This window comes from Erythrolamprus reginae, chromosome 1 (assembly GCF_031021105.1).
Source record: "Erythrolamprus reginae isolate rEryReg1 chromosome 1, rEryReg1.hap1, whole genome shotgun sequence".
NCBI classification, from domain to species: Eukaryota; Metazoa; Chordata; class Lepidosauria; order Squamata; family Dipsadidae; genus Erythrolamprus; species Erythrolamprus reginae.
Window position 1 is genome coordinate 42,242,143 of NC_091950.1, and position 6,330 is coordinate 42,248,472.

Below are 6,330 nucleotides of genomic sequence, written 5' to 3' on the forward strand. Positions count from 1 at the left end.
AATAGCCTATATCACGGTTTTTCAAAAAATATTAATTAAAAAATACTTTGCGGTTTTTTTCCTATACCACGGTTTTTCCCACCCTATGACATCATATGTCATCGCCAAACTAATAATTTTTGCAAATAAATAACATTAAAAAAATAATTATTGTTAATAAATAATTATGTTTATAAACATCAGGATCACTAAGTGTCTTATTCAATGGTGAGTACCAGTAATAATGGTGAGTAAATGGTTGTTAAGGGAATGGGAAATGGTAATTTAGGGGTTTAAAGTATTAAGGGAAGGCTTGTGATACTGTCTATAGCTAAAAATGGTGTATTTACTTCCACATCTCTACTTCGCGGAAATTCGACTTTCGCGGGCGGTCTCGGAACGCATCCCCCGCGGAAATCGAGAGAACACTGTATACACAGAGAGTAGAGCAAGTGACCTTTAAACTTAAGTAGAACAGAAGAACAGGATGTTTGATCAATATAATGACAAGATAGGCATTCTGTATCACTGGCAATAATTGACAATAACTTACACCCATAGGCCCTGGGGCTTCTCTTTTCATAGTGCACCTCCTCCGCTGTGCAATTTCCTGCTCTTTCTGGGATGAGGATAGAGGCCCAATTTATGGGAAAGGGCTTGTTTTCTTGGTTGTCAGAATTTGCAAGTCTGCTGGTGGTAGTGGCTAAGTAAATAGGGACAACATCTTCCAACCTTTCCACATTGTGGAAAAATATAAGGAAAAAAAAAACCAGAAAGAAAGGAATTATAGTCCTCCTTACCACTTTTCACATGAGCGCCATAAAATATTTTCCTTGTTTAATCAACATTTTCTAAAATAATAACCCTTTTTAAAAAAGGTAAAAATAGGTACCCAAACAATGCCTGTAAAAATTCCAACAGCAAATTGGAGTGTAGAATTTCAGCAATTCACTACAGATCAGATCACGCAGGCATTTGAAAACAACAAAGGAGGGGAGAAACATTGCCCACTCTCACAAGTGATAAGGATGGATTAGGATGATAGACATTTATATGTGGTTATCTTGCTGCTCTTCAACATCAACTAAGACCCCAACTTGATTCCGTCCCTGGATTAGAAAGGTAGACTGCAAAAATTTGAATCACTAGAGGGCAGAAAATGTTAAACATTGTTAAGTGTTTTTTTTTATCAGGGCAACATGGTCTACCAAAACATGGAACGGCTTCTACTTTTGCCTTTCACCCTCAATCCAGGAGGCTTTGAAGATAATTGCTTTTGAGACAAACTATTTTTGTCACAATTGACAATAACTTACACCCATAGGCCCTGGGGCTTCTCTTTTCATAGTGCACCTCCTCCGCTGTGCAATTTCATATTTATATATATATTTATATTTACCGGCAAAGAAATAAAGGGAGACCAGTATAGATCGATTTCAATCTCTCCAGCTCTCATCAGCTAACTATACCTTGTACTTCCCGGTGGCCAATAAGGGCCCACAGAGTTGGGTCTTGTCCCCCAAACAATGTTGGTTGGTGGGACCATGGGGAAGGGCCTTCTCTGTGGAGGCTCCGATAGTTTGGAACCAACTTCCTCTGGAGATCTGTACTATCCCCACCCTGCTGGCCTTCAAGAAATTTATGAGACCATGAATTATTTAGTATGTATGGTTTTTTAAGGTTTGTTATTATACTCTATATTTCTACTGTTGATATTGTAATCTTTTTACACTGTTTTTAATTCTTGTTTTTAGAGTCCATTGGAATTGGGTGGCATATATATATATATATATATATATATATATATATATATATATATATATATATATATATATATATATATAGAGAGAGAGAGAGAGAGAGAGAGAGAGAGAGAGACAGACAGACAGACAGACAGACAGACAGACAGACAGACAGACAGACAGACAGACAGGCATACATACATACATACACACCCTTCTGGGATTCCCCATGCTTGAATCCCAAAAGGGTATGGCTAGCTGATGAGAACTAAATAGCTTGAAATAAATCTATAGTAGTCTCCCTTTATTTCTTTGTCGGTAAATATAATTTTCACATTAAAAACATGGTATTTTTGGGTGCCATCTAGTGGTCAACTATATTTTTGCAGTGCAGCTCTAATAGGCCTATTCTGTGATACGTGTATTTTCTCCTATCCCTGACAATTCCCACTTTTCCTTTTTGCTCAGCACCTGATATTACCTGAAGATCGGACCTGTATTTTGAAACTGTCTCTGCAGAAGCTTCAGTTTCTTGAAGATCCTGAGCTCTATCTCCGCCGCTCAGTCCTGATTAATAACTTGTTGCGGAAAATCCATCTGGAAACTGAGCGTGAACGCTATGAGTATCTTAAGGAAAGCTCATGCTGTCGGACAGCCTATTCGGATACAAGAAAACGGCTGAAGTTTATGGTACAAGAATGTCGTTCTCAGTCCCTTTATTACAAAGAACTGCATTCATATCATATTGTGCCTTATTCTCCAGAGAATGCCATTTATGGAGTGGGCTATTCAGGTGACCACTTGGAGCAAAATTCTCAATTGCTTATTTATAAAATGAAATGAGGGTTGTTGTTGTTTTGGAAAGATATGGATTAATTTGTTTCTGGATGCCCGGATGGCTTATTACTTTGCTAAAGTGATGCATTAATGTGCAAACGTGGGCGAGATCAATGGTTCAAGTCACTTTTAGCTATATTGTAGAATGCTTCGGTGGAAGCATTTAAGGCTTGAGGCTGCTTGGTTGCACAATGGTGCCCATGTGGAAACAGTGGAATTTCTAATAAGCCATGAGCCCTAAGGGCGAAGTGCTTGTTGGCTGTCCAGTTTTCTGTATGTATATATTCAGACTAACTTTAACTGCTAAATTCTACCACCTTTCCTTAGAGGCTGATAATAAGAGGATAATATGCTGGCAGGTCTAAAGTGAAGGCTTAAGAGGGTGGATAGCTACTTCTCAGAAAGTCTAAAAAGACTCATTGTCATTTTAAAAAATATTGATTCATTTATATCACCCATATTTTAAAAATATTCAGCATCATTAATCATCTAGACTTAAATCATTTATTTGCTAGTATGCTTGGTTTCTGTTTAAGTCAGTGGTGATTTTAATCAAATTCATTGATATTGACAGCTAGAAATCAATAATTGGGATGAGCAGGGGAGCCACATTCATTTACTCTCTTAAACCTGGCCAGAATCCTGTCTTTTGGATCTCTGTTATACTAATTTGGCTCCTAGGAATGCAGAATACCTACCACAAAGGTGGGAACAGCATCTTTTAAAACAAAAAACCCTAGCACCCCATTGTAATTGTAAGAAAGTTTTCTGCTTTAGCACATAGCCAGGAGAAATATATTAATAAAACAAGTGGGACCAAAATATACATTTAAAAAATGTTTATATGTATATGTTGAACTGAGACATTAGGGGTTTTTTGGTATCAGATTATAGTCTTTTAGATTTCATTCTTTGGGAGATGAATATTCATATGTTTGTCCCTCTTCCTCTCCTTTCTTCATCTAGCAGTCTAATTTCATTGGCAGAAAATATTCAGGTGGTGCTTTGATTAAACCATTGCTTGTTCAAAAAATGTTTGCAATCCACTAGCAGATCTATTGAAAGATCTCCATCTAATGTCTGCTTGTCCCTGGCCAAACACAATCAGTATTGATATTATTATTATTTTGCCCATTGTTGCGTGTATATGGGGTGTTTTTATGATTTGGGGAGATCAGATGTTGAACTTATCAGATAAGAGACAACAAATCTGTTAATGTTGTCCCAACTGACATAGGAATGCCAGAGGAGTCTGTGAAATATCTTTAGTTCGTTTTGAAGGCACCCTATAAGGAGAAGAGATGATGGCTTGGTGAAGATCACTGAAAAAGTCGCAGGTGCCAAAGTTCTCTTCAAAAAATGCCAAAGAGAAATACTAGGCAGGTGTGTGCAAAAAAAAACCCTGCTTCCAAAGCTAAGATGCTGTCTGCTATGGAAAGGAAACCTGGAGAGCTCTTTTATTGCAATTAATGGTAATTTCCCCCCAGGAAATCGTAGGAATTACCTTCAGTGTAATATACTGCTCAAAGAAAATAAATAAATAAAGGGAACACCCAAATAACGCATCCTAGGTCTGAATGAATGAAATGTTCTCATTGAATACTTTGTTCTGTACAAAGCTGAATGTGCACAACAGCAGGTGAAATTGATTGTCAATCAGGGCTGCTTCCTAAGTGGACAGTTTGATTTCACAGAAGTTTGATTTACTTGGAGTTATATTGTGTTGTTTAAGTCTTCCCTTTTGGTTTTTTGAGCAGTGTATTTTCCTAATGGATCCCATTCCATGGCTAAACCACAATTTTTAGAGTTCCAAGGGAAGAATAGGCAACTGTGAAGCCTCTTACAACCTGAGTGAGCTTTGCTCTTAGACATTGAGTTGTGCATTACGGTATTGTGACATTATTAATGGATTAATATTCTTATGGAGAATGGCCCAGCCTAGAAAGATAAGCAATGTGCAGTATCAAATATCTTTATTTCCTTTCACACACCTTTAAAATATCATCTAAAGTGGCAGACTTTTACCTGTCAGATCCTGGAAAAGGGAAACTGATGGATGGAAAACAATTCTAGATAACAGCTGAAAGATCAAAAGAAACATGAGAAAATATTATTTTACTGAAAGAGTAGTAGATCCTTGGAACAAACTTCCAGCAGACGTGGTTGGTAAATCCACAGTAACTGAATTTAACCATGCCTGGGATAAACATCTATCCATCCTAAGATAAAATACAAAAAATAGTATAAGGGCAGACTAGATGGATCATGAGGTCTTTTTCTGCCGTCAGTCTTCTATGTTTCTATTTGGTTTGTTATTATACGATAGGCTTTTTCATCTTAGCCTTTTGTCAATATACGGGTCCTTCTTAACAAACAGCATCCCTTTTCTTTCAGGTCAGGAACTCCCAAGAGCCGCATTGAGTCCTTTGGGATTGGGTGGCACAGAAGTTGAATAAATAAATAAATAAATAAATAAATAAATAAATAAATGTGTTCACACAATCACTTTACACCCTTAGTTAAATGTGGACACATGCAACACTTTAGCCCAGGGATCCCCAAACGTGGTGACTTTAAGACTTCTGGACTTCAGCTGGAGAATTCTGGAAGTTGAAGTTCACAATCTGGCTGGACGGTAGTTGGCTGGAGGTTAGCTAGTGCACAAGCATAGCTGGCTGAAGAATTCTGGGAGTTGAAGTCCACAAGTCTTAGAGTTGCCAAGTTTGAAGACCTCTACTTTAGCCATTTCCCTGAGTATAAGCTCTTGAAACCAAGGGGTTTCACTTCCATCTAAAAATGCACAAAGTTACTCTAGTGTTATTGTAACTGAAAAGCTTAATGCATGTGAATTGCTGGGAACTGTTGGGTCATTTCACTTAAATTTTTTTTTTGCATACATTTGGCAAAACATCCATTGTTACATTCACAGTAGCTTGTTTGTTTTCTTTTGCCCGATAACAGGTTGATTTGTTGATTTGCAAACTCTCTTCTCTCTCTCTCTCTCTCCCCCCTCTGTCATACACCAGTATTTGTTGTTGTTATTTATTTATGCTAAACCTTATGCTCTAAGAAAAGCAGTTTGAAAGTATCTGGCCATAATTGAAAATCCAAAGAATGTGATCTGTTAAAGTAACTATAAGATCATAGAAAGTGATTGATCATCCTTAAGTATCTTTAGTTAAATTATGCCCCCTCTCTAGCATCGTTTTTCTTATCTTTTTATATATAACTTTTATTAAATGTTTTAAAAACAAAATAAGGATACAGCTAAATTAGTACAGGGAAAATGAAAAAAGGATAGAAATACCAATAATTTTAGAAAAATTAAAAGTGCAATACAGAAAAAGAGAAGATAGAAGTAGAAAAAAAAGAAAAGATATGAGTATAAAGATATTCTGATATTCCTCACAGCAGTTATATATTTCAATCTCTCTCTAAAGTTAAATCACGACTTTTTATATCTCGTGTATTCATCAAAATCATAAATCACAAGTTCATTTTCTTTTTTCATTTAAGTCCATACAATAAATGTTTAGTTTAGTTTAATTTAGGTTATTTAGATTTGTATGCCGCCCCTCTCCGAAGACTCGGGGCGGCTAACAACAATAAAAAGCAATGTAACAAATCTAATATTAAAAAGTAATCTAAAAACCCCAATTTAAGAGACCAATCATACCAACAAACATACCATGTATAAATTCTATAAGCCTAGGGGGAAGGGAGAAAAAAATTTCAATTCCCCCATGCCTGACGACAGAGGTGGGTTTTAAGG